This window comes from Dendropsophus ebraccatus, chromosome 14 (assembly GCF_027789765.1).
Source record: "Dendropsophus ebraccatus isolate aDenEbr1 chromosome 14, aDenEbr1.pat, whole genome shotgun sequence".
Lineage (NCBI taxonomy): Eukaryota > Metazoa > Chordata > Amphibia > Anura > Hylidae > Dendropsophus > Dendropsophus ebraccatus.
In genome coordinates, this window is record NC_091467.1 from 58,247,259 (window position 1) to 58,273,853 (window position 26,595).

The 26,595-nt window shown below is 46.0% G+C and overlaps 1 protein-coding gene across 1 annotated transcript in view; it reads right to left on the bottom strand.

Annotated features, from left to right (window-relative positions):
- Window positions 1–11,017: 11,017 nt before the first annotated feature.
- The window catches only part of LOC138772038 (uncharacterized), a 28,305-nt gene continuing 12,727 nt past the window's right edge, over window positions 11,018–26,595 (bottom strand). Inside the window, exon 5 of the mRNA XM_069952123.1 lies at window positions 11,018–11,222. The gene's annotated coding sequence lies outside the window, so the exon portion shown is untranslated. The remainder of the gene's footprint in view (window positions 11,223–26,595) is intronic.

Genomic DNA, 26,595 nt, shown 5'->3' on the forward strand with positions numbered 1-26,595 from the left:
CTGATTCATAGAAAGGACATCCTAGAGTTGGAAAAGGTACAAAGCTTGCAACTAAATTATTAAGGGGAATGGAGCATCTTAGTTATCTTAGGCCCTAGTTGGGTCTTCTGTTAGTTGACCTACTCGGCTAATCTTGAAAGGTTAACTTCACCCAGTTATTCAAGAACTCGGTTCCCATTACTACCAGTTGCTCCTGTACCTGCACACCTGGTTCTACCGTTACAAAGCCCAGTGCTTGTATGCTTGTATATCTGGGAGTGGGCATCACCACTCCTGGCCCCCGTGACAAGTGCCTAAGTGATACCACCACACCTAGCTCACAGCTAACAACACCCAGTTTGTATGTATATCTTGTACCTATGGATTGCACAGCTGTAGTATTCAAGAGGTTATTGTTGTTTGTGACAATGAGAGCTCTTTCTTCTTCTCTACCTATCTCTTTTCTCCTTTCTTCTCTTGCACTCTCTTCTCACCCACTGACAGCAGGTATTACATACCCTGTAGGAGGTAGTCACATGGGGAGAGGAAGTGTTAGTGAGTCTTAGTCATGTTTTTGAGCAGAGCGGACGCAAGCCAGCATGGTCCCTACAGCAACTTATACCAGGTCCCCTGTGAGAGGACAAGTCCAGTGGAGTCTAAAGGCCCTTTTCCACCAACAGATCTGACGACAGATTATCTGCCAAAGAATTGAAGCCAAACTCAGGAGTGGATTAGAAAAGAGGAGAAATCCAGTTTTTTCTTTTATGACCTTTTCTCTAATTATAGTCTGTTCCTGGGTTTGGCTTCAAATCTTTGGCAGATAATCTGTTGTCAGATCTGTTGGTGGAATAGGGCCTTTAGTCTAGCTGTTAACAGAACAGACACACATGGGAAGCACGAACACTCATTTCATGAAAACAACTATTCTACACACTATGCGGTGTTAAACACTCTCTGAGAGGACAAGAGAGGGCCCACCCCAGCGACGTTAACAAGTCTAAAGGTGCAGGACAGTATCCTATAACAGAGGGACTGATCCGGATAGAGCAAAGTTGCTAGAAGCCTATGTACTCTATCTCGCAGTGCGGGTAGAATCAGAAAACTCTAAGCACTCTGCTCAACCCAGGTAACAAGGTCTGGGGCTTGTGTCACCCTCTAGGACAGGTTGCCTGGCATTGGGGTTGTGGTCACAGCAACATTGTTAGTGACCTGGGGCTGTACTTGGGACACTGTCCATACTTCTGTCACAGCTGCAGCAGGAGTGGCAATAGTAGCTGTAGCAGCGGGTCTTCGCCTAACAACTTGTGCAGGTACCGGTGGAGCTTTGGAACCTGTGGTAGTAGTCACAACAACTTGTTCTTCCATGGCTTTCCGTCTGTGGTAAGCTTCTCAGGTTTCATTCCAGTCTTGTGATGCAGTGGGCCTAAAGGGCTCTTGTATGTAATGCCGGGGTCTAGTGAAAGCTGCTGCCCATCATTCCCGTTCAAAGGTATAAGGAGTATAATCAATGATCTCCCCTGCTTTTAGGTTATGCCGGGTTGCAAGAATGTCAGATCTCTTGACTGCCCAACGACTCACACGGATATGCTCACCAGTGTAGGAATCTTGGATGACCCCGGAGCCTTTTGTCCTTGTCGAAGAAAATTACAGTGGCTTTCCACCTCTCTAAGGGTTTCTCACCAGGGCGCAGTTGATCAAATCGTTGGATAATCTCTTTCTCCAGCCCTGATGCAGTTACCTGCTGGGAAGCTGTGTCGCTTGGCTGTGGTGGAGCTGTCACCACCAATGCTGTCTTGTCTGGTGCATCATCCCGTTCTGCTGCCGGATGACAGAAGGGTCGCTGCTTAGCCGGGACAATGTCTCTTAGAATATCCATTAGCTGCGGGTGTCATGGCCGCGGCGGCGTCCCGTGCTCCGGGCCGCCGCCGCTACCGCCATCTAGCTCAGGCAGCTGCCGGGGTCCTGGTGCAGGGACCCGGCGCTGCTGTCTGTTCGGCCCTGGGGGGCGCCTCACCTCGTCCCGCTCCGCCTTCCGTCTGTGCCGGCCGGCGCGCGCGTCCCCGCCTCCTAGGTCGCGCGCGCGCGCCGGCTGTCTCGGATTTAAAGGGCCAGTCCGTCCCTAATTGGTAGTTGCACCCAATCACTCCCTATAAATCCCAGCATGCCCTGTCCCCTGTGTTGGAGCCTCTACATGCTTCCCATAGCGTTTGGCCCAGCTCCCTGTTGTTCCTGATACCTGTCCGCTACCTGGTCCCTAGTCCTTGTTCCTGTTTCCTGCCCGCTACCCAGTCCCTACTCCTAGTCCCTGGTTCCTGCTTCCCGTCTCACTGCTGTTCCTGTGTTCAGCCTGTCACCTGCGGTACGCCTACACGCCACAGTCAGTACCTACTCCTGCCACGCCTCGCCTGCCGTCACCAGCAACCAAGCCAGGGGTAGCGACCTGGGGGTCGTCTGCCGCAGCAAGTCCATCCCGCTTTGCGGCGGGCTCTGGTGAAAACCAGCGGCCCCTTAGACTCCGCTCCCTGGTGAGGTTTGTGCCATCGCTGGTGCCGGTCCAGTGGATCCACTACTCCAGGCGTTACAGTAGGCTCCAACCATGGATCCCGGCGAGGTGCCTGATCTCCGTGACGTCGCCAGAGTGGTCGCTCAACAGGCTCAACAGATCCAGCAGCAGTCGCAGCAGATCCAGCAATTGACTGCCGCCCTACAGCAGCATACTACAGGCCAGCGCCCACCACCACCTGCAGCCACCTCGGGACTTCGATTGACCCTCCCGAATAAATATGGAGGCGATCCCAAGTTGTGCAGGGGATTCCTGACTCAATGCACAATGCATATTGAACTGTTAAGTAGTCAGTTTCCCACCGAGCGCTCTAAAGTGGCCTTTATCATCAGCCTATTGGAGGGTAGAGCTCTGGCCTGGGCCACGCCACTGTGGGACCGTGATGATCCTGTTGCTGCCAATCTCCGGGCCTTCCTGGCCGAGTTTCGCTCCGTCTTTGAGGAACCTGCCCGTGCCACCTCAGCTGAGACTGCTCTTCTCAACCTCTCTCAAGGGAGCTCCTCTGTCGGTGACTACGCCATCCAGTTCCGCACCCTGGCAGCTGAATTGGACTGGAACGAGGCCGCCCTAGTAGCCACCTTCAAGAAGGGCCTATCCAGCCGAGTGAAAGACGTACTCTCAGTCCGCGACCTCCCTCCTTCTCTAAACGATCTTATCTTACTGGCTACCAGAGTCGACAACCGGTTTTCCGAGAGAGAGGAGGAGGTCCGGCAGGAACGACGACTGAGCCTGCCCCGTCGCCATCCTCGGCTGGCACCGGTGTTCCAGAGTCCCGTTGCTCCTATACCCCAGTCGTCTCCAGAAGTCCCTATGCAGGTGGAACGAGCTCGCCTGACGACTGATGAGAGAGCCCGTCGGATGGAGCTGAATCTCTGTCTCTATTGCGGTGGTGCAGATCACTACCGGCAGAGATGTCCCCAACGTCCTCAGCGTCCGGGAAACGCTCGCACCTAGGTCCGGTGGGAGAGGCCTCCCTAGGTGTGAATGCCACCTCTCCAAGGTTGACTATACCCGTCTCCATCCAGACGCCTTCAGGGCAAGTTTTCCAGACTACTGCCCTCATCGACTCTGGCTCTGCTGGCAGTTTCATCTCTGCTTCTTTGGTCCAAAGATGGCGGCTACCCGTGATCCAGCTAGCCCAACCCCGGTCTATCTCTTCGGTTACGGGGGAGGTTCTTACCGAAACTGTGCACTGCCAGACGGTACCCCTAGCCCTCCAGGTGGGCGCCTTACATCAGGAGAGGATCTCCTTCTATGTCTTGTGCCATTCCTCTTCTAACATCCTGCTGGGTCTTCCTTGGCTGCAATTTCATACCCCTAAGCTGGACTGGAGAACTGGGGAGGTTCTCAGCTGGGGCCAGGACTGTCATAACCGGTGTCTGAGATCTCGTCAACCCAAGTGCTCTACGAGGTCACCTGCTGATGTCAAGCCTCTAGCCGGTCTACCGGAGGACTACCAAGATTTCGGTGATGTTTTCTCGGCCAAGGAGGCGGACTCTCTACCACCTCATCGGGCCTATGATTGCCCTATAGACCTTCTTCCCGGGGCATCTCCTCCACGTGGTCGGGTATACCCTCTCTCTGTGCCCGAGACTGAAGCCATGTCCTCCTACATCCGGGAGAACTTACAAAAGGGCTTCATCCGTAAATCCACGTCTCCCGCTGGCGCAGGATTCTTCTTTGTCCAGAAGAAGGACGGTTCCCATCGCCCATGCATTGACTACCGGGGCTTGAATAAGGTGACTGTTAAGAATCGCTATCCTCTTCCACTTATTCCTGAACTATTCGACCGTCTTTGTGGAGCTAGGATCTTCTCCAAGCTGGATCTCAGGGGAGCGTATAACTTGATCCGTATTCGTAAAGGAGACGAATGGAAGACCGCTTTCAACACCAGAGATGGGCACTACGAATACCTGGTCATGCCATTCTGCCTATGCAATGCCCCAGCGGTCTTCCAGGAATTCGTGAACGACATCTTCCGAGACCTCCTCTATGTCTGTGTCATTGTCTATTTGGATGACATTTTGGTCTTCTCCCCAGATCAGCAGACTCATGTGGCACAAGTGCGTCAGGTCCTCCGAAGACTACGGGCCAATCATTTATACGCCAAGCTTGAGAAGTGTGTTTTCCATCAGCGCAGTCTTCCATTTCTTGGCTATATCGTCTCCGACCAGGGTCTACAAATGGATCCGGCCAAGCTCTCAGCTGTCCTCCAATGGCCACGCCCTGTGGGACTTAGAGCTATCCAGCGTTTCCTTGGATTCGCCAACTATTATCGGCAATTCATCCCTCACTTCTCTACCCTGGTCGCACCCATCGTGGCTCTCACTAAAAAGAAGGCAGACCCCAGACGTTGGCCTCCAGAGGCCGAACAAGCCTTCAATAGCCTTAAGTCTGCCTTTGCCTCTGCTCCTGCCCTAGTCCGCCCGGATGTCTCCAGGCCGTTTTCTCTCGAGGTCGATGCTTCTTCTGTGGGCGCAGGAGCCGTTCTCTCGCAAAGGGACACATCAGGCAAGACCAGAACCTGCGGGTTCTTTTCTAAGACTTTCTCCCCTGCCGAGAGGAACTATACTATTGGGGACCGTGAACTCCTGGCCATTAAGTTGGCACTGGAGGAGTGGCGTCATCTACTAGAGGGGGCTAAACACCCCGTTAACATCTACACGGACCACAAGAACCTCCTCTACCTCCAGTCGGCTCAACGCCTCAATCCCCGGCAGGCCAGGTGGTCTCTCTTCTTCTCTCGGTTCAATTTTACCATCCATTTCCGTCCAGCCGAGAAGAATCTAAAGGCCGATGCATTATCCCGAGCATCCGATGTCATGGGGCAAGAGGAATCTCCTCGTCACATTATACCCCTCGACCGCCTAGTACCAGTTGCTACTTCTGCTCTGCAGAGACTGCCCCCCGGGAAGACTTATGTGCGCCCCGCGCTCCGTAAACGCATCTTGAAGTGGGGGCATTCCTCTTTGGTGGCCGGGCATCCAGAAACTCAAAAGACTGGGCAATTGATCTCCCGTCACTACTGGTGGCCCAATCTCCTCCAGGATGTCAAGGATTTTGTGGCTTCCTGTGCAGTCTGTGCCAGGAATAAGTCTCCCCGTCAAAGACCTGCCGGCCTACTTTTGCCCTTGCCAGTCCCGGACCATCCCTGGCACCACATTGGGATGGATTTCATCACAGACCTACCTCCATCTGCGGGCAATACAGTTATTTGGGTGGTGACGGACCGCTTCTCTAAAATGGCTCACTTCGTGGCTCTTCCTGGCCTACCCTCTGCTCCTCGTCTGGCTCAGTTGTTCTTCCGACACATCTTCCGCCTGCATGGACTTCCTCTTCACATTGTGTCCGACCGAGGCTCTCAATTTGTCTCTAAGTTTTGGCGTGCCCTCTGCTCGCAGCTCCAAGTAAAGCTGGACTTCTCATCAGCCTACCATCCCCAGTCTAACGGGCAAGTGGAGAGAGTCAATCAGATCCTGGGTAACTACCTACGGCATTTTGTGTCCAGCCGCCAAGACAACTGGTCCAATCTCCTTCCATGGGCGGAATTCTATAACCATCTGGACTCGAGTTCCACAGGCAAGTCTCCTTTCTATGTGGTCTACGGGCATCATCCTCGTCCTCCTCTGCCTCTCTCTCCATCCTCTGGGGTCCCAGCCGTGGAGGAGCTGTTATCTGACCTGCAGTCAATCTGGGAACAAACTCGACAGTCCCTACTCAAAGCCTCTGAACGCATGAAGGACCAGGCTGAAAAGAAGAGGAGACCTGCCACGAATTTTCGTCCAGGTGACAAAGTCTGGCTCTCGGCCAAATCTGTTCGACTCAAGATTCCCAGCTACAAGTTGGGTCCTCGATTCCTTGGTCCTTTTTCGGTGCTAAAACGCATCAACCCTGTCACCTACAAACTCCGCCTGCCCCCTACTATGCGGATTCCGAACGCCTTCCATGTCTCCCTCTTGAAGCCTGTGGTCCTCAACCGGTTCTCCGATCAGTCTCCGTTCTCCGTACCACAAGCCGTCTCAGACGACGTCTACGTTGTTAAAGATATTCTGGCCATGAAAACTGTCAGAGGGAGACGTTTCTTCCTGGTGGACTGGAGAGGATTTGGTCCTGAGGAGAGGTCCTGGGAACCCGAGGCTAACATCCTGGATAAAGATCTCATCAAGGGGTTCCTGCAGGCAAGAAAGAGGGGGAGGCCAAAGGGGGGGGGTACTGTCATGGCCGCGGCGGCGTCCCGTGCGCGGGGCCGCCGCCGCGACCGCCATCTAGCTCAGGCAGCTGCCGGGGTCCTGGTGCAGGGACCCGGCGCTGCGGTCTGTTCGGCCCCGGGGGGCGCCTCACCTCGTCCCGCTCCGCCTTCCGTCTGTGCCGGCCGGCGCGCGCGTCCCCGCCACCTAGGGCGTGCGTGCGCCGGCTGTCTCAGATTTAAAGGGCCAGTCCGTCCCTAATTGGTAGTTGCACCCAATCACTCCCTATAAATCCCAGCATGCCCTGTCCCCTGTGTTGGAGCCTCTACATGCTTCCCATAGCGTTTGGCCCAGCTCCCTGTTGTTCCTGATACCTGTCCGCTACCTGGTCCCTAGTCCTTGTTCCTGTTTCCTGCCCGCTACCCAGTCCCTACTCCTAGTCCCTGGTTCCTGCTTCCCGTCTCACTGCTGTTCCTGTGTTCAGCCTGTCACCTGCGGTACGCCTACACGCCACTGTCAGTACCTACTCCTGCCACGCCTCGCCTGCCGTCACCAGCAACCAAGCCAGGGGTAGCGACCTGGGGGTCGTCTGCCGCAGCAAGTCCATCCCGCTTTGCGGCGGGCTCTGGTGAAAACCAGCGGCCCCTTAGACTCCGCTCCCTGGTGAGGTTAGTGCCATCGCTGGTGCCGGTCCAGTGGATCCACTACTCCAGGCGTTACAGCGGGGTCCTGCTTCTGCGGACTCTCCACGGCAGTGGAGGTAGTAAAGGTGAAACGGTTGCGGCCTAGCGGCTTTTCTGGGGCCAGAGTCTTGGAGCTGGGCGGTGGCGCCAGGATAGCCCGCTAATGGACATGACAGCTGCATTTAAATGCCCTCCATAGCCTATCCGTGGTGGTCTAGTGGGAGGGGAGATCCCTTCTCCTTACCCGGCCGGGCCTCAGTGTCGGAATGACGCTGATCCTGGCTTGGTATTCTATATATCTGGTCTGCAGCGGACCAGAATAATAGATAATAGAGCACCAATCTAATGGATCGGTGCTCTATTATATGCACGGCATTGATCTCAATGGGAGATCAGTGCTGTGCATATAGAAGCCCCCCAGTTTTTTTAAGGGTAGCTTCACAAGTACCGGATCCGCAAAAGATTTCATGCTGTGAGTTTGCATCCTGGTAGTGTGAAGTTGAATTTGTCACATACCCACAAAGGCCCGGAGCATACATTACCTGCTCGGTGCCGTAGCTATGGATATGTAACCCCATAGACCTTCACACTACTAGGATCCACACCGGATTTTGCTGCAAACTCGCAGCATGAAATCCGCTGCGGATCCAGTATGTGCGAAGCTACCCGATTAATAAAAAAAATCCCCTCCCCTAATAAAAGTCCAAATCACCCCCCTTTTCCCTTTTAATAAATAAAGATAAATAAATAAATAAACATATTTTTTAGAAATTGTAATCTTTTAAAAGCAGTCAGATAAAATAGAAGTTAAACAAGTTACATATTGTTGTCATCGTAACAACTTGAGGAACATGTATAACAAGTCAGTTTTACCATAGGGTAATTGGCCTAAACACAAAACCCCCAAAAATGTGTTTTATTTTCAATTTCACCACACATATAAATGTCTTCCGGTTTTGCAACGTATTTTATGCAAATATTAAGATTGTCATTGCAAAGTACAATTAGTGACGCAAAAGAAAGGGCCAATATGGGTCTCTAGGTGAAAAAATACAAACTCTATGGCCTTTTAAACATGAGGAGGAAAAAAACAAAAGTGCAAAAATGAAAATTGTCTCAGACCTTAAAGTGACTCTGTACCCACAATCTGACCCCCCAAACCACTTGTACCGTCAGATAGCTGCTTTTTACCCGAGATCTGTCCTGGGGTCCGTTCGGCAGGGGATGCAGTTATTGTCATAAAAACAACTTTTAATCCGGCAGCGCTGTGTCTAACAGCCAGGGCTTACATTTGTATATGCATAAGGCTGGCACACCCTCTCTGCCCTTCCTCCCCACCCTCCTCATCATTAGGAATGCTCAAGGCAGATTGCTTCCTATTCCCCACCTGTGTGTATAATGAACATGGGCTGGATCGTTAATACACCTGTGCAAAGCTCAAACAGCAGTAAATGTTCCTGGATCATTCCTAATGATGAGGAGGGTGGGGAAGAAGGACAGAGAGGTGGTGCCAGCCTAATGCATATACAAATGTAAGCCCCGGCCGTTAGACACAGCGCTGCAGGATTAAAAGTTTTTTTTAGGACAATAACTGGATCCCCTGCCGAACGGACCCCAGGACAGATCTTGGATTAAAAGCAGCTATCCGAAGGTACAAGGGGTTTGGGGGGGGACAGATTGTGGGTACAGAGTCGCTTTAAGGGGTTAAGAGATTGTAGTAGTTTTCCATCATATTCTTAAACATGTATTGAAAATTGGTTTATATAAGAAATGATATAACTACTTTAAGGTAAGACGCTGTATTAGTTGCTTCTATGCAGAGTTGACCACAATGAAAGCCAGCCTAGAGAATTATTAAGTATGTTTGTGCTTTGACTATGTAACCAGCAAGTATCTTAGCAAGAAATATAAACCACAGTAGGAGAGGAGGAAATTGTGGCTGTGTAGCAGATGCACAGCAGTATACGTCATGTAAAATATTTACTGTATAACATTTTTTGTAAAGGTAAAGATTTAATCTAGTACTGTATATGGAAATCTTAAATTCTACAAAAACATGAAAACAGAATACTGAGAAAATGACACATTAAGCAAACAGGCGCTTTTTATTGTATATTTCGTGTCCAAACTCCGTAGAAAATATCACAGCGTGGAACAGCAAGTAGAAGCTTGACACATGTGGCAGGTGCTATATAAAGTGGTTCTCTGCAGCATCAAAGTATAATGTTCATGTGTTTCGACTATTGGCCTTACAAAGCAACTAGCCATAATGCGTTAACATTATGCTTTGATGTGATTTTTTTTATGTCCGGTTTGAAATTTTGAATAAAGCAATTACCTTCACATATTCTGTCTTTTGACTTTTTTTTTTTTTACTATTTCAGGTGATTCTTTGATTATCTGATTCAAGGATTTCCACTGAAGAATAAAAAACAAACAAACAAAAACAAAACAAAAACAAATGCACCCAAGAAATGCTGCATGCATTAAAATGTACATTTTTAGGCTATGTTCACACTATGTAAAAGTATGGCCTTTGGTGCAATCGGCAACAACGGACGTACTTTACACGTGTGTACACATTGCCACTGCTAATATGGGATCCCGGCCAAAGCGTATACACATCATATACGTTGTGGCCGGGATCCTGCACGGGGCCGCAAAGAACTGACATGTCAGTTTTCTGCAGCCGCAATTCAATGAATTGCGGCCGTAGGAAACCCTGTCAGTTCACACAGTGAAGCGAGCGGCTCTGGCCGCTTGCTTCACTGTGCGCTATGGGAAGCTCTGATGCGGGCGCGCGCTGACGTGCCCACATCAGAGCTCTGCGTCCGGAAAGAACATCCGGGATGATCCGGGCAGAGACCAGCCGTTCCGTGACCGGCCGGGGTCACGGAACGGCCGGTCCCTTACGTTGTGTGAACATAGCCTTAAAAGGAATCAACATGATTGTTCTAATATGAATCTCTGCAGCACAGTATAGATCTACTGTGCAGCTTGCAGAGCAGACCAGCCACGACTGCAGCAGTAGCTTTATAAAGGTGAAAAAGATTATTTTTTTCAATATTCTTTTGTGTTCAAAGCAGTACTTTTTTTTTAAATTAAATATTCATTTTAGTTTTTTTTTCAATAAAATAACAATCATCAGACTATTCAGCTTGTGACAAAGGCATGAACAATGACAGTATCCAAAAATACAATAAAAAGAATTTTTATTATGCTGTGGGGCAGGAGAGGGTCATCAACTAGTCATCTGGGAGCTGTCTGACTAGTCACAGCTCTCTGCCTGTCAGTGCGCTCTGTAGGGATGACCCGTTAGTAGCCTCACTGCCTGTCAATCATCCTCGCACTGCATGGCAGAGAACCATGACTAGTCCCAGCCTCAGGCAGCAACTAGTCCCAGCCTCAGGCAGCATAAAACTACTGCTGCCCTTATAACTACTACTGCTGCAATCACAGCTGGTATGCTCCGCAAGCTGTACAATAGCTCTAGGGTGCCAATTGGTTCCCTTTAAAGTGTCACTGTCGTTTTAACTTTCGAAATCTAAATCAACAGTAGATTAAGCACGTTTGCCACATACATTTATTATTTTTTTGTTATCATGCTGTAAAACAAAGCAGTCTCCAGTCTCCAGTCTCCTGAAGGCAGATTTTCTGACTTGTGTTGGTTGGAAAAAACAGACTAAACACAGGAATTCCGTCCAGTACAGAGAGTCACGGCTCAAAATGTCCATCAATCACATGACTGCCTTCTCTCTGTAAGCGCTCAGATGGCCTGGGGTACACAGGACTTCCTTTTTTGACTGTTCCCTGTTTTTGAGAAAAAAAAGAGTCAGAAAACAGGAAGTGCCGTGTTCTCCATGATAACTAAAAAAAAAAAAATGTAAATTACAAACTTGCTTTATATCACATCTACTGTTGATTTAGATTTTGAAAGTTATAATGACAGGGACACTTCAAGCAAAGAAAAAGGAAAATCTTATGGAGGTCTATGGTACAAAACTAAGCCAAAAACTGGATGAAAAACAGCATAGCAACAGCACATTGCTACTAACCCCCAGCATGGACCTCAAGGGAGAAAATGTGTCACAAACAAAAAAGCCTTGTAGGAGTAATGATTTATATTTGCCTATTGCCTTTCAGCTAACATCTGGCTGCAGTGTTTTTCTGGAAATATATTGTGTATGAAACCACGCTAAGACTTTCTTTACTCATACTGTTCCTGTGGTTCCTGAGCCACAAAAGTCTACACATTTTTGTTCTCTATGATGTTGTTTATGTGCCTTTGATCCCAAAATAGTATATATCAGTATTTTTGGTGGTTATAGTATTTTTAATATTTGCTGCTGATCTCCTGCTAACATATGATTGCATTTAGAGATGAGCGAAGCAAATCTGACAAGTCGGGCATTTAATGCGATTAGCGAATTCGCCAGATTCGCTTCGCAAATTTGCTAAACATGGCCGCACATGTTAGCTTACAGAACAGTCTTTTGGCGGGAGCAAGGGATTATCCATAATCCCTAGCACCTGTCCAATCAGTTGCAAACCCCACTGTGATGTCAGTAACCCCCTCCCCCAACACTCTATATAAGGTGATTGGCTTCCTGGAGGCGGTCAGTCAGCTGTGTATAGTGGAGAGCAGGTTGCAGCAGGCAGTTACAGCAGGGAGAGAAATACAGAGAGATGGGACAGAGAGGAGAGGAAGGTGGATTGTGGGTGTTTTCTGTGGGAGCAGTGAAGCCATTGTCCAGTATACCAAGTAACTGGGTGACTGTTGTTCATTATACCAAGTCACTGGGTGCTGGGTGTGCATTATAGGAATGATATATATATATACAGGGGATGCTCTATTGGATTGAGATCTGGTGACTGTGAAGGCCATTGGAGTACAGTGAACTCATTGTCATGTTCAAGAAACCAGTCTGAGATGATTCTAGCTTTATGACATGGCGCATTATCCTGCTGAAAGTAGCCATCAGATGTTGGGTACATTGTGGTCATAAAGGGATGGACATGGTCAGCAACAATACTCAGGTAGGCTGTGGCGTTGCAACGATGCTCAATTGGTACCAAGGGGCCCAAAGAGTGCCAAGAAAATATTCCCCACACCATGACACCACCACCACCAGCCTGAACCGTTGATACAAGGCAGGATGGATCCATGCTTTCATGTTGTTGACGCCAAATTCTGACCCTACCATCCGAATGTCGCATCAGAAATCGAGACTCATCAGACCAGGCAACGTTTTTCCAATCTTCTACTGTCCAATTTCGATGAGTTTGTGCAAATTGTAGCCTCAGTTTCCTGTTCTTAGCTGAAAGGAGTGGCACCCGCTGTGGTCTTCTGCTGCTGTAGCCCATCTGCCTCAAAGTTCGATGTACTGTGCGCTCAGAGATGCTCTTCTGCCTACCTTGGTTGTAACGGTTGGCTATTTGAATCACTGTTGCCTTTCTATCAGCTCCAACCAGTCTGCCCATTCTCCTCTGACCTCTGGCATCAACAAGGCATTTCCGCCCACAGAACTGCCGCTTACTGGATGTTTTTTCTTTTTCGGACCATTCTCTGTAAACCCTAGAGATGGTTGTGCGTGAAAATCCCAGTAGATCAGCAGTTTCTGAAATACTCAGACCAGCCCTTCTGGCACCAACAACCATGCCACGTTCACAGGCACTCAAATCACCTTTCTTCCCCATACTGATGCTCGGTTTGAACTGCAGGAGATTGTCTTGACCATGTCTACATGCCTAAAAGCACTGAGTTGCCGCCATGTGATTGGCTGATTAGAAATTAAGTGGTAACGTGCAGTTGGACAGGTGTACCTAATAAAGTGGCCGGTGAGTGTATATTTTCCTCTATTTGTATAGTGCTGCCATATTCCTAGCACTGTACAAAGTTTGTCATAACCTAAATTGGTCCCTGTCCTCATTGGGGGTTTTTATGTCTTGACAGGTAGCGGGTCCATGGAGATTACTAGTGGTTATCTGCCCTATGGTGCACGTACCTTAGCAGGAAACATAGGGTGAGCTGGTTGTAATGAGTATGACTCCTTTCAGTATTTTGAAACTTGGAGGATATTTAGGATATAAAAATTTTAGGTATTAGCCCATTTGGTTGGATACATTCGATTTAAGTGTAGCATAACAATAGAAAGGCGCCAGCGTGCGGAGGCCGGTGCGCAGTCCTTATTTTTAACTGCGGCCTGATTCCCGCGCCGGTCTATTACTGGGCACTGGCCAGGACTGAGGCACTGGAGGCAGGCTTGCAGTTGCCCCTCTGTGACGCGGCTCCATTGATTCTAATGGAACCTGGTGGTACGTTCACTTTAAAGAAAAAAAAACATACAAAACAAATTACACAATTGTAATTAATCTTTCCCCTTTTTTCTCCTTATACAAATTCTAATGAAAATAAACGTCTATTTCTATTTCTTACTCTTTCCATACTGTATAATGTATTTCTTCTATAATTGCTGTATACGAAATGAGTTTCCCTCCTATGACCGACCATTTTCTCCACAGTACAATTAAATGATATACCCTGAACTAATTCAGCCCCAGTGAGAATTGTAACCTTTTACAATTCTTTGTTTTTAGGCTCAGGACATAGATTATTAGGGGTAAGAGCAGTTTCGTATAAAAAAAAAAATCTTTCAAATCAACTGATGCCAGAAAGTGCCAGAGATTTGTAATTTACTTCTATTATAAAATCTCAAGTCTTCCAGTACTTACCAGCTGCTGTATGTCCTACAGGCAGGAAGTGTTGTCTTCTTTTTGGTCCGACACAGTGCTCTCTGCTGCCACCTCTGTCCATGTCAGCAACTGTCCAGAGCAGTAATAAGTTCCCATAGAAAATCTCTCCTGCCCTCCAGACTGGAAAGAATACACCACTGACTGCAGGACATACAGTAGCTGATAAATACTGGAAGACTTGAGATTTTTTTAGAAGTTACAAATCTTGGTTTGTAGCTTTTGGTCAAACTGCTGGCGATCTGTTGTCTATGGCCAGCAGCAGTGGGGTGGGGGGTGTCTCCAGGTAAGACTGCAGGCAATTTGCTGTCTGTACCCGTACCAACCAATGACGGTGCCACGCTGAATGATGGGAAATATAGTTTCCTGGCTGATCGCTACATTTAAGGCTCCTGGGACACTAATTTGAACGTATATGCATGTTTCTACTGCACGGGGCCATGACCCATGTTCAATGCACTTACTGAGGGAAGGAGGTTGTTTCGGGGAAACGCAGTAGATAGGTAGGTCCCTCCAGGACATAAGTAGGTACCCGTTAAATAGGTGGGTCTTGCCAGTAGATCGGTAGGTTCCCATTAGGTAGGTCAACCCAGTCGGTAGTCGGTCCTCTTATAGGTAGGTTCCACCACTACACGGGTAGTTTCCCCCCATACTAGTAGGTAGTTTGTCCCACCCTCCTCAACAGCATAAAACATAAAAACTGCAAAAAAATAAAGTATTCTTACTTTCTCCTTACTCCCATTCTGAATAGTAAATTTTTCTTACTCCTCTGTTTGGAATTTTTAAAGAAAGTTTAATATGTTGGCTAAAATCCAATCCCGTAAAAGAGACCTTACTGTAAAACTGGTTTAAAGTGTAACATATACAGTATACTTGTACATGTAAAACTAATCAAATTTTAGCTTGACCTTATCAGTATCACTGACTTACAGTATATATTTCCTCTTTTTATACACGTCTCAACCTTTATCCCATTCACTTTTTGGTGTGAAAACATTAGTTGGCCAAAACCCCTTCACATCAGGAACGTATGTGCATGTTCCTACTGCATTGGGTATCGGCAGTAGGCATATATATATATATATATATATATATATATATATATATATATATATATATATATATATATGAGACGTGACGGGGTAAAAAACTTTGTCCAAGAGATCCGAAATTTCTTGTTAATGCCTTCAAATTAATTTCCAGTTGCAATATGCAAGTTTGTCTTTCTTTTAATTTTTTTTTTTTTTAGCGGTGTGGTTTGTGTGGCTAGTAACAGTACAAATAACACCTGTCTATTTAATGTCTAGTGCTGCTGATGTCTTTCTCTGCACGCCTTTAACAAAAATGTATCCGCGGTGCCAAAAATACCCACCATTACACAGTTTCTACTCCTCTTTTCTTCCAGTTATGCTTTGCTCCCCCTAAGTCATCCTTATGTATAGCATTATACAGTATGCAAGGTAAAAAAGTCTGTGGGCCTTTTCGCTAAGCACACTGTCAGCAGGAAGCTTCCCCATACTCTGTCACCTTTGACATCAAAATCTGCTAGTTTCTCCCATCCTCCTCAACAGCATAAAGAGCTGTAAACAAATAAAGTAATCTTACTTTCTCCTTACTCCCATTCTGAATAGCTAGTTTTTCTTACTCCTAGGTTTGAAATTCTTAAAGTGTCACTGTCGTTATAACTTTCAAAATCTAAATCAGCAGTAGATGTGATATAAAGCAAGTTTGCAATATACATTCATTATTTTCTTGTTGTTATCCTGCTGTAAAACAAAGCTGAACTTACCAGAAATCCAGGTCCAGTCTCCTGAAGGCAGATTTTCTGACTTGTGCTGGTTGAAAAAAAAAAAAACCAGACTAAACACAGGAATTCCGCCCAGTACAGAGAGTCACAGCTCAATGTGTCCATCAATCATAGGACTGCCTTCTCTCTGTGAGCGCTCAGATGGCCTGAGATACACAGGACTTCCTATTTTCTGACCGAGTCAGAAAACAGGAAGTGCCGTGTTTTCCATGATAACTAAAAAATAAATAATGAATGTAAATTGCAAACTATATATATATATATATATATATATATATCATGCATCACAGGTATAACGACAGTGACACTTTAAAGAAAGTTTAATATGCTGGCTAAAATCCAATCCCATGAAAGAGACCTTACTGTAAAACTGGTTTAGCAGCAGATTTGATGCTGTGAGCTTGCAGCGAAATCCAGTACCGCAGCCCCCCCCCCCCCCCCCCCCGCAGCCCCAGCCCCCTGTTCACCCGTCCGCCCGCAGTCCCGGCCCCGCGTCCACAGCCCCAGCCCCCGAACAAACATTACCAGCTCGGCACCACGGCTGTGTGAAGCCTGAATCAAGCCGTGGCGCTGAGCAGGTAATGTATGCTCGGGACCGGGGCTGTGGGCGGACAAGTAGACTGGGGGCCAGGGCTGCGGGCAGGCTTTCGGCCGGTGGCACAGGGGTTAAAAGGGCTGGGTCCCATACATGCAGCGGATCCGCTGCGTGTATGGGACCCATTCAAAGTCACAGTACTGGATCCGCAGCAGATTTTGCTGCAAACTCGCTGGATTTGACGCTGCGAGTTTGCAGCAAAATCTGCTGCGGATCCAGTACGTGTGAACGTACCCTGAAAGTGTAACATATACAGTATACTGGTACAGGTAAAACTAATCAAATTTTAGCTTGACTTCATCAGTATCACTCTGACCTATATACTTCCCCTTTTTTGTGCACGTCTCAACCTTCATCTTATAACGTCTTGGTGTGAAAACAGTAGTTGGCCAAATATTAGGGATATCAAAGGACATCTTGCTAACCAATTTTTTCACACTCGCTCATGTCATAAAAAGGTGTTCTAATCTGCCTTTTTTGTTGCCCCAAATCCTTAGCTATTAGCAACATTTACTGTAACAGTTGATAGTGTTATATTTTTTTTAGGTTTTATGTACATTATTTATATATTTGTGCTTTTTTGCCTTATACGTGTCAAGATGTAACTAATGAGAACTAAAGAAACAACCAAAATTACACTGATACACCCTACACAGTTATGCAGTGTCCCAAAAAAATTAGGTGGTCTCTTGTGTCCCTTATAGTGTATAGGCGTGAGTGAGTAAACACAATGTCCAGCGTTCATAACAAGTTTATTGGCAGGTTTTCTTAAAGGTATAGTAAAGTGCATTTAGTGTATTAAGTTCACACATAAAGTTCTGCGCTTGAGAAGTCTCCCACTGGAGGAAAGCAGCCTTAGAGGACTTGGTATCTCATAGATTAGAACCTTCTAGAAGAAAGAGGGTGGTGATTGCTGGCTATCATTCTTTCATACTTACCATGTAATAAAACAATATACATAACATTAACCCCTCAGCCCTTCAATGTGCTGGCTGTTAATAGGAAAAAATAGTTAACGGCATCTTGTGGACACAAAGCAGTACTACAACTTCTATAGAGATACATATAAGAACCCAGCTTAAATGGATACCTTAGTGTCGACTGACAGAAATAGGAACCTAGAAGTGGCACATGGGTTACAGGACACTGCAAATGTTGAGGCAGTTTCTTTACTGAGGAGCATACACGATCGTATATCTACAAGAGGGGGAGTTTGTGTCAGGATTCCGAGCGGAGTCTGCGTCTGGGGCTCCGCACGGAATTCCGTCACTTTTACTCAGTGTGAACAGATGTAGTAACCCGGTACAGGCTCCTACGTCTTATTGCACCTGAGGAAGGTAACTCTCTTGGGCTCACACAAGCGGGATGAGGTATCCACTGCAGCTAGTGTTTTTCCCACTACTTTGTTTCTGTGTAACTTATTCACTGCACAGCTGAAGTCTTTCTAGGGTTAATTGTTATGTGTCACATGTTGCCTATTGTATTGCACTGGACTGTATTGATAGCATGAATATTCTCCTTGTATTGCACTATGTTTAGCCTAAGTAAATTATTCTGCTTTGCAGAAGCACTGGCTTATCTCTTCCGCACCCGCACACACAGCTCTACACTTGGGTTAATCTCTTTCAGTGTTGGGGAGGTTCCAAATTGTCAAGGGTGGGCCCTATACCACTCTAGGCTACCTTGATAAGTGCCCAAGTGACCCTAGACCCACTCAGCTACCAGACCATCGTACCAACTGACCCGGCGAGAGTTCACTCCAAACCAACCCTCACTGCACAGACCCTTAGTGCAGCCTCTCTGTCACTGTGCTAACCTAGCTTAGTGTGGAAGGACTAGTGTAAGCACTTTAGCCACTAAGAATAAATCTTAGTCAAACCCACTGAGCCTTTGGTCATCACATACTTTACCCCTTTACACTTGGATCCTAAGAAATGAGGGGGCATAAAAATAGCGATGGGATACATTTTAACCCCTTAGTGACCGCCGATACGGCTTTCTACGGCGGTCACTAATGGGCCTTATTCTGCTGCCATCAGCTTTTTACGGCGATGGCAGAGAATAAGATTGCGGGGCCGGGACGGCCCCCACCCCATCCCCCCGGCTACCGGAGGTAGCTGAGGGGTTGGGGCAGTGTGTGGGGTCCGTCCCGGCCCCCCCCCCTTACCGACGATCGCCGCTATTAACGTTATAGCGGCGGCCGTCGGTAAAGAGGATTACCCGTGCCGCCGCCGCCTTTCATCTCCCCCCGCCGTGAATCTACGGCGGGGGGAGATGAAATAAGTGTATATCAGACCCCAGATCAGACCCCCCTAGTGCCCCGATAACTAACCCCCCTCCCCCGGCGGCCATCATTTCCAAGATGGCCGCCGCCATCGCTGTGAACCGACTAACGTCGGTTCACAGCGATTAAAAAGTTAAAATGAATGAAAGCCCCATGCTCTCCGCCACCGGAGGTAGCGGAGAGCATGGGGCAGTCATCGGGGACCCCCCTGTGGGGTCCCGGTACAAGCGATCAGCGGTATATACTATATACCGCTGATCGCTTGTACCATGTGCTCCTGGCACTTTTTATCCCCTGTCACCATAAATGATTGGTGACAGGGGATAAAAAGTGATGTCCCCCCACCCCCCAAGTCGCCCCCCACCCCCCCTGTCACCCCCGTCCCCCAGTCACCCCCCCTTCCCCATATACTCACCGGAACCCACGGAGCTCCTTCCTCCTCGACGTCCTGGCTGGTTATGAAGTGCGCATGCGCTTCACAACCAGCCAAGCTCTGAAAATTTAAAGTGACAGAGACCAATTTGGTCTCTGTCACTGAACTATGATTACTGTGATAGAAAATATCACAGTAATCATAGTAATACAGTGAAAATGAATATGTAAAGTACAAAAAGTGACAAACATACAAAAAAATAAAACACACACTTTTTATTATAGTAATAATTACAGTTTACTCCCAAATTACCCCTAACCCCTCCCCAGATTACCCGTAACCACCGCACGTTGCCCGTAACCACCGCACGTTGCCCGTAACCACCGCACGTTGCCCGTAACCACCGCACGTTGCCCATAACCACCGCACGTTGCCCGTAACCACCGCACGTTGCCCGTAACCACCGCACGTTGCCCGTAACCACCGCACGTTGCCCGTAACCACCGCAAATTGCCAGTGACCCCCTCCAGATTGCCCGTAACCACCCCAAATTACATGTACCCACCCCAGATTACCTATAAGCACTTCAGTTTATCAGTAACAATCCCAGATTGTCTGTAACCCTTCCAGGTTGCACATAACCCCCCCAGGTTCCCCGTAATCATGCCAGATTACATGTAACCCCCCCAGATTGCACGTAACCACCGCGCGTTGCCTCTGACCACGCCACGATGCCTCTGACCACCACACGTCGCATCTGACCACCACACGTCGCCTCTGACCACGCCACGATGCCTCTGACCACGCCACGATGCCTCTGACCACCGCACATCGCCTCTGACCACCGCACGTCGCCTCTGACCACCACACGTCGCCTCTGACCACCACACGTCGCCTCTGACCACCACACGTCGCCTCTGACCACCCCAAATTGCCAATGACCCCCTCCAGATTGCAGTGCCCATGTCAGATTACAGGTACCCACCCCAGATTGCCTATAAGAACTTCAGTTTATCCGTAACCACCCCACATTGCCCGTAACCACCCCACGTTGCCCGTAAGCACCCCAGATTGTCAGTAAGCACTGCAGGTTGCGCGTAACCACCTCACGTTGCCTGTAACCACCCCAGATTGTGTGTAAGCATTGCAGGTTGCCCGTAACCAGCCCACGTTGCCCGTAACCACCCCAGATTGTCTGTAAGCACTGCAGGTTGCCCGTAACCACCCCACGTTGCCCGTATCCACCCCAGATTGTCTGTAAGCACTGCAGGTTGCCCGTAACCACCCCACGTTTCCCGTAACCATCCCAGATTGTCTGTAAGCACAGCAGGTTGCCCGTAACCAGCCCACGTTGCCCGTTACCAGCCCACGTTGCCTGTAACCAGCCCACGTTGCCTGTAACCAGCCCACGTTGCCTGTAACCAGCCCACGTTGCCGTAACCACAGCAGGTTGCCCGTGACCACCACACGTTGCCCATAACCACCACACGTTGCCCGTAACCACCCCGCGTTGCCTGTAACCACCCCACGTTGCCTGTAACCACAGCAGGTTGCCCGTGACCACCCCATGTTGTCCGTAACCACCCCAGATTACCTGTAACCACCTCAGGTTGCCCGTAACCACCCCTGGTTGCCCGTAACCACCCCACATTACCTGTAATCTCATTTTTTTTATTTTATTTTAGTAACTGCGCTATTCTAATAACCATTACTAGCTGCGGTTTTGCTCCTGTAAATTGGCGCTCCTTCCCTTCTGAGCCCTGCTGTGTGCCCGTACAGTGGTTTATGCCCACATATGGGGTACCGTTTTACTCAGGAGAACCTGCGTTACAGATTTTGGGGTACGTTTTCTCTCCTGTTCCTCGTCAAATTGAGAAATTTCAAACTAAACCAACATATTATTGGAAAAATTCGAGATTTTCATTTTTACTGGCCAATTTTGAATACTTTTCTCTAATACCTGTGGGGTAAAAATGGTCACCACACACCAAGATGAATTCTTTGAGGGGTGCTCTTTCCAAAATGTGGTGACTTTTGGGGGGAATCTATTCTGCTGACACTACAGGGGCTCAGCAAACGCACCTGGCGCTCAGAAACTTCTTCAGAAAAATCTGCACTGGAAATGCTAATTGGCGCTCCTTCCCTTCTGAGCCCGGCTGTGTGCCCATGCAGTGGTTTATGCCCACATATGGGGTACCGTTCTACTCAGGAGAACCTGCTTTACATATATTGGGGTGACATTTCTCTCCTGTTCCTCGTGAAATTGAGAAATTTCAAACTAAAGGAACATATTATTGGAAAAATTCGAGTTTTTCATTTTTACTGTCTACTTTTGAATACTTTCCTCAAATACCTGTGGGGTCAAAATGCTCACCACACCCCAAAATAAATTCTATGAGGGGTGCACTTTCCAAAATGGAGTGACTTATTGGGAGATTTTACTCTGCGGACACTACAGGGGCTCTGCAAACGCACCTGGCACTCGGAAACTTCTTCAGCAAAATCTGCATTGAAAAAGCTAATTGGCGCTCCTTCCCTTTTGAGCCCTCCTGTGTGCCCATACAGTGGTTTACGCCCACATATGGGGTACCATTGTACTCAGGAGAACCTGCGTTACAAATTTTGTGGTACTTTTTTCCTCTTTTTCCTCGTGAAATTGAGAAATTTCAAACTAAAAGAACATAATATTGGAAAAATTTGAGTTTTTCATTTTTACTGTCTACTTTTGAATACTTTCCTCTAATACCTGTGGGGTCAAAATGGTCACCACACACCAAGATGAATACTTTGAGGGGTGCACTTTCCAAAATGGAGTGACTTATGGCGAGATTTTACTCCGCTGGCACTACAGGGGCTCTGCAAACGCACCTGGCGCTCGGAAACTTCTGCAGCAAAATCTGCATTGAAAAAGCTAATTGGCGCTCCTTCCCTTCTGAGCCCTCCTGTGTGCCCATACAGTGGTTTATGCCCACATATGGGGTACCATTGTACTCAGGAGAACCTGCGTTACAAATTTTGGGGTACTTTTTTTCCTCTTGTTCCTCGTGAAATTGAGAAATTTCAAACTAAACGAACATATTATTGGAAGAATTTGAGTTTTTCATTTTTACTGTCTTCTTTTGAATACTTTCCTGTAATACCTGTGGGGTCAAAATGGTCACCACACACCAAGATGAATTCTTTGAGGGGTGTACTTTCCAAAATGGGGTGACTTATGGGGGGTTTTCTCTCTGCTGACACTACAGGGGCACTACAAACGCACCTGGCGCTCAGAAACTTCTTCAGCAAAATCTGCATTGGAAAAGCTAATTGGCGCTCCCTTCCTTCTGAGCCCTGCTGTGTGCCCATACAGTGGTTTACGCCCACATATGGGGTACCGTTGTACTCAAGAGAACCTGCATTACAAATTTTGGGGTGCTTTTTGTCTCATATTCCTTTTGAAAATGAGAAACTTTAATCTAAACGTATATATTATTGGAAAATTAAAATTTTCCATTTTTTTACTGCCTAATTGTGAATACTTTCCTCCAGCCCCTGTAGGGTTAAAATGCTCATTATACCCCTAGATTAATTCTTTAAGGTGTGTAGTTTCCAAAATGGGGTCACTTATGGGGGTTTTCAGGATACCAGACTTCTAAATCCATTTAAAAAAAGAACTGGTCCCTAAAAAAATCAGTTTCACGAAAATGTGATAATTTGCTGATACATTTCTAAGCCCCATAACACCCTAAAAAAGTAAAATATGTTTACCAAATTATGCCAGAATAAAGAAGACATATTGGTAATGTGACTTAGTAACTAATTTATGTGCTACGACTTTCTTTTTTTAGAAGCAGAGAATTTCAAAGTTCATAAAATGCAAATTTTTTTTATTTTTCATGATATTTTGATGTTTTTCACAAAAAACACACAAAGTAGTGACCAAATTTTGCCACTAACATAAAGTGCCATATGTCACGAAAAAACAATCTCAGAATCGCTAGCATACGTTAAAGCATCACTGAGCTATAAGAGCATAAAGTGAGACAGGTCAGATTTTGAAAAATTAGCCTGGTCATTAAGGCCAAAACTAGCTGCAGCACAAAGGGGTTAAAGGCTTTGTGAAAGTGTTTATTACCATTGTGCTGTGACCTCACTGTGCACTGTACATTGTGTTTACTATTCATGTACTGTAACACATTGTGGCTCTCTGACATTATTATGTTTATAATCCCTGCTCTTTTACACTTTCTCTAGTTAAAAGTCTTAGTAGCTCTTAAAGGGGTTTTCCCATCTCGACTTAACGTAATTAATAGAGATGAGCGAACAGTGAAATATTCGATAATTCGAAATTCGATTTGAATAGCTCCTGATATTCGTATATTCGAATGAATATAGAATCCCATTATAGTCTATGGGAGAAAAATACTTGGGACCTGGAAATCCATATTCCACCACTAGGAGGTCACCAAGTGCCCAATGAAACGTCAGGAAATGATGCCAACACCTCTGGAATGCATCTAGGACAACAGTGGAATCATGCCTGGGTGCATCAAGCACTAGTGATGAGCGAACATCCCAATTTTCCCAAGTGTACGTCGAAGATTCACGAACAAATTATGAATGTAAAGTAGAAGTGTACGTATCAGGTCAGGTGCAGTGTAAAATTCATATTAACGTCTTTAGCCTAAGAAAATGATATATGAGAAAATTATTATTATTATTATTAGTTTTTATATTAGAATGACATAAAAAATCTCCTGATTCCACACCTCTGGAACCATAATGAGCTCCTCATAAACAGACACAAGAACTATACATAGAACATGGACGTTCAAGGGGAACTAACAGTATATATATATATATATATATATATATATATATATTCATATATATTTCCTTTGGACAGGGGATGCAAAAGAAGATAATTGTACTACCTTCATCCACAGTATGGATGCCCGATTTCTTGCTCTTTACCAATATGCTTATTAAGCGGTTTAATATACAGGGGGAGGGGGTGGGGGTTTGGAGGGTACTACAGCCCTCAGTGAACCAAAATGAACCCCCCCACCCACCTCCCTCACTCTTCATGAATATTTAGGTGGTGCTCTACAGTGCCGTTTCTCTGGCGGCTCATCAATGTAGAACATCTGGCTGCTGTAGTAGCACACACAGTACACCACACAACCACATTAGCATATTAATAAAAAGCAAGCCATCAGAAAAAATGTGCTGCAGATAAAGGCAACAAAACTACCACCTTCTTTCTGTCCATCGGAAACCTAACAACATGTCTTTAAACCTGCTGTTAGTTTCCCTTTATACCTTTCCCCAAGTTATATCTCTGAAGACCAGAAGAAGTAACAACAAATTGTTACAATATAATACAGTGAATTGCACAAGGAGCTCATTAGCCATATGTAAAAAAAATAAATGACATAAATGATTGCATAATATAGGTTTCATGTGTACAATTTTTCCATAGATAACATAATGGCTTTAAATTTAAAATACATAGAAAACGCCAGCATAAAGATAGTTCTACTTTTTGTGAATTCTCAGTGTAAAATAAAATGTTCAGTCTTAAAAGTTTTCAGCTTTAGTCCATGCTGATTCATTATTTTGTCCCACGTCTTATAGTCTGAGTGAACATTTTAGCAAAAAAAAAAAAAAAATTGAATTTTATGCTTCAACAGACCAAATAGTTAATTAAAATGTAATAAGGAGCGTATTTTCATCTTTCCCACTTAAATACTAAAAGTATGAATGAATTACAGTTGGTGTTTCTTTTGTTTTTCCTGTATGTTCATGTTGTTCTAGTTTTTACGGTGTTGTTTAAGCATGAGTAAAACTCAAAATTCATTAAATATTATAGTATTAGATTTATAGGCTACGTTCACAAACAGTATTTGGTCAGTATTTTGCAACCAAAACCTGGAGTGGATTGAAAACACAGAAGGACTATGTTTACACACTGGCCGACATTTAACAGCAAATAAAGGCCATAATTTCAAAACAACATAAGATGGCCGACACGAAGAAGCACGTGACCCTGCCCCACCCCAGTGCCCCCCATAGGCATAAACAGTGGTGGACACTGGGGGTGGGGCATGGACACACGCTACTCCACGTCGGCCATCCCATGAACAGACTCACCACAGAGCAGGGCAGCCCAGCCTGGAGGAGAGGAGTGTGATTTTAGCTCTATAAGGTACACAGGGAGCTGCTGTCAGTAAGTGCTGTTAGTACACTTACTAATACTGTAGACTGAACTATTTTACCATAAAGTGGCCAACCCCTTTAATAACATACATATTCATACTATGCAAAATAATACTATAATATACTTATTAAGAAAAAAATTGTAAAGGGTTAGGGCACATAGCAAAGTCACATGTACAGGACCTGTATTAAGTCGTGGACACTATTGTGCAGTAATACAGTAATAGTTATCTTCACTATTTACTTTACTTTACTTTGGTATTGGATACTTCCTTAATAAAAGTATCTAATAGGATATTGCCTATTTTGCCAATAATAATGTATATTACTTTCTGTAATGGCTAAAATTAACAATGCATTTGACTGTCATTTTATGAAATACACTAGTAGAGGTTTACAGTAGATGTTTTTTAAATTATTTTGGTGTTTTTTTTTTATTAAAAAAGGGGACAAGCATGGCTTAATTAGCTGGGGGGGGGGGGCAGACTTTACACATTGGCACAGCATACTGACGTGGAAAGTCATACTGGCCTGACAGTGTGAAAATTGTTATACTTACTTTTTACCAACTATAGTACATTCAAACCAAAAAAAAATTAATTTATGAAATGCTCATGCTTCCTATATTACTTAAATAAACTTATTAGGCAGTGACATTTTTGTCATGGGCTAAATTTTGGGGAGTTTCTCTTTTTATTTTCCTGAGGAAAAAAAAAAAAAAATTCATATTAACGAAAATTAACAATAACTACAAATCAGTAGTAGCAAGATAACAGGTATTACCCCACACTCAGAGTATACAGCCGTATACCGGATATATAATTGGTTTTTAAAATAATAAAATTAAAGGGCTGGTCAACACCTTTACAGGACGCAGACTGCGCAAATCAGTAGTAGCAAGATAACAGGTATTATCACACAGCCGTATACCGGATATATAATATAATATGTTATTTATTTTTTTTATATTTTTATTTTTATAATAGGCAAGGAGGTATATTAGTTTTTTTTTTTATTGGGGAGAGAGTTTATAAGGTTTTTTTTAAAACTTTTTATTACACTTTTTTTTTTTTACATTTTTTTCACTGTAAAACATGCAATCAATAGATTGCATATACTGATCTATGCTATGCCATAGCATAGCAAAGATCAGTGTTATTGGCGATCTATCCA